The sequence below is a fragment of the Octodon degus genome, unplaced genomic scaffold (genome assembly GCF_000260255.1).
Source record: "Octodon degus isolate 3935 unplaced genomic scaffold, OctDeg1.0 scaffold00421, whole genome shotgun sequence".
Taxonomy (NCBI): domain Eukaryota; kingdom Metazoa; phylum Chordata; class Mammalia; order Rodentia; family Octodontidae; genus Octodon; species Octodon degus.
In genome coordinates this window covers 498537-501470 of record NW_004524997.1, presented here as the reverse complement: position 1 = coordinate 501470, position 2934 = coordinate 498537, and the positions used below count along the sequence as shown (strand labels likewise).

Here is a 2934-nt window from a genome sequence, read left to right as displayed (position 1 = left end):
CCAAATTTTCCAATCACGGAGATTATGGGGCCATGAAGGATAATGATTGATGATGTATTGTGTGCCTAAGGAGAGTCACCTAGAGAGAAAAATTTCTCTTGGGCTTTCACAGAAAGCATATTGTTTAAGCAATGGCCATGACTCATCCAGATGTCTGACACTGTCTAAAGATCTACAGGGTGCTGTACATGGTTCCAGAGTAAATCCTAAGGGGATTTGAATGACCTTGTCAGCCAAAGTTACATTTTTAGTTATATAGATCTTGCTTTAACTTGGTCTTAACCATCCAGCAGAAAAGCATAACCATGAGGTATTAAAAGTAAATCTAGGCCAGTGGCCTGCAGTGTCTCAGATTCATTCTTAAAGAACTGAGAACTTAATCTTCCAAAAAGTCAAAAAGACCATCGTATGCCCCATCTCTCACCCCAGATCCTGTAACACAAATGCCAAGCACACCAGGGTTTGTGGGACACAATCCATACAGTCATCTCACCTACAACAACTACAGGGTAGGAGGGAACCCCGACACCAACAGCTGAGTCATCGCAAAGCCACCCATTAAGCTGCTGATGCCCTACATGAGGTATAGCAGAAAGGTATAGGATCAAGTAAAGGCTTCTAATCCTGACCTAAAGCTGTGGAATATTGGCAAGATCATTCGTGGCATGTGGCAAGATCTCAATGATGAAGAGAAAGAAGAATATTTAAACTAATATGAGGCAGAAAAGATAGGGTACAGTGAGTCCATGAAGGCCTATCACAACTCTCCTGTGTACCTGGCTTGCATCAATGTGAAGAGCCACACAGAAGCCACACTACGGGAGGAGAGTTGGCAGAGATAGTCGCACATGGAGAAAGGAGAGCCTTGCATGAGCATCCAGCCTGTGGAAGACCCTGATGATTATGACAATGGCTTTTCCATGAAGCACATGGCCACTGCTCATTTTCTGAGAAATCTTTGCCTCATCAGTGAAATCGTCAGTGAGAGCGTGGTGCCAGACATCCGGTCGGTCATTACAATTGCTAGAATGTAGGTACTCAAGGGCCAGGGCCAGTCCCTCATGGTTCACCAGTGAAAACTGGAAGCCTAACTTCTTCAGATAGAACAATGGCACCAGAATTAGAGAAACTTCCTCAAAAGCACAGATTCATTCAACAATGAACTCAAAAGGCTATGTGGGCTGAAGGTGGAGGTGGATATGAAGAAGATTGTGGCAGAGATCACCCTGGCCGAGGAGCAGGCCCTCAAGAGACAGGAGGAACAGGAAAAGAAGGTGGTAGAGCAGGCGGAGCACAGCCAGGGTGCCCTTGGCCCTGGGAAGCAGCAAGCATCTGGCAAAGCCAAGGAGAAGAAGGACCAGGAGAGCCTCCTGATGAAGAAAGAAGAGTTGCAACTGGAAGAGGCAGAAGAGAGCCACCAGAATGGCGAGGAGGGCATGTCCATGACTGAGGACAAAGAGAGCTGCCAGGAGGGCATCGCCAGCCTGGCAGAGGAGGGGACCAGCGACAGCAACAACAGCTCGGAGTGCAACAGTGCCACTGTGGAGGAGCCGCTCTCAGACTCCATCCTGGAAGATGAGAAAAAGGAATAAACGTTGCCTTCTTTTATGTGTCCTAAATACTTTTTTAAATGAAAAAAAATTTCAGTTTTAATGGCAAAAATAATAAAATAAACAAAAAATAAAAGTAAAGCTATATTAATATGAACTCTAGATACTGTTTAATTTCTTCTCACCAGCCCCTCAGATGTCTTTAAAAGTTTTTTAATGTCTTTTTAAAATTAGTCTTCTGTGGGTATTTTTACAAATCCTGTTTCATAGCTGAAACAGCATATTCAGATGAACATTGTCTTGGCATATTCATATAACCGTTTTAGAAAGAGTGGACTATTAAGAAAACGTGATGGGTTTACCATAGATTTATTAACTCACTGGTTGCAGAGGAGGGTGTTATTTAATTTCCATGTGATGATGGGGGTTTTGTGGTTTATTTTGTCCTTTATTTCCAGTTTGATTGCGCTGTGGTCAGATAACATGCATGGGATAATTTCTGTTTTCTTGAATATACTTATGGACTAGGTGTGCTTTATTTTAGAAAACGTCCCATTGTGCAACTGAAAAAAATGTATATTCAGATGAGGTTGGGTGAAACACTCTGTATATGTCCACTAAGTCCATTTGTTGAAAGGTCTGGTTCATCTCTGCTACCTCTTTGCTAATTTTTTGTCTGTTTGACCTATTTTTTTGGGGGGATAAAGGAGTGTTAAGGTCTCTTGTTAAGATTGTGGTATTAGATAGTAGATTTTTCATGTGCGTGAACATTTGTCTTATACAGTTGGGTGCTCCAGTGTTTGGTGCATTCATATTTATGACTGTTACTTCTTTCTCTTGTATTTTGCCCTAACCAGTATGTAGTGGCCTTCTTTATTTTGTTTGGTCATTCTTTGTTTGTTTGTTTGTTTGTTTGATCATTCTTGAAGTTCAGATTGTCTGCAATCAGGATTGCTACCCCTGCTTTTTTCTGAGGTGCTGGGACATATAGTATTGTTTGCCATCCCTTGACTTTAAGCCAATGCATTTCTTAATGAGCTAAGTGTGTTTTTTGTATACAGCATATTATTAAATTTTGTTTCTTAATCCACTCTGCCAGTCTATTTCTTTTACTTGGTGAACTGAGTCCATTTACATTAATGGTTATAACTGAGATATATTGACATGTTTAACATGTTATTTTCCTGCTGTTAGTTACTTATTTTTCTCCTGTGTTTCACTGTTTGCCCTAGATGGTGGGTTCTTTCCATTCTCATTCATGGACTTTTGGTCATTTTGATCCCTCTCTAAAATATTTTTAATATTCTGTGTAGTGCTGACTTTGTCATCATGAAATTCTTAAATTTTTTTTAATTTATTTGAGAGAGAGAGAGAGAGAGAGAGA

At 40.8% G+C, this 2934-nt stretch overlaps 1 pseudogene; it reads left to right on the top strand.

Annotated features, from left to right (window-relative positions):
* The first annotated feature begins 398 nt into the window (after positions 1–398).
* Positions 399–1592, top strand: LOC101592049 (annotated as a pseudogene).
* Positions 1593–2934: the final 1342 nt, after the last annotated feature.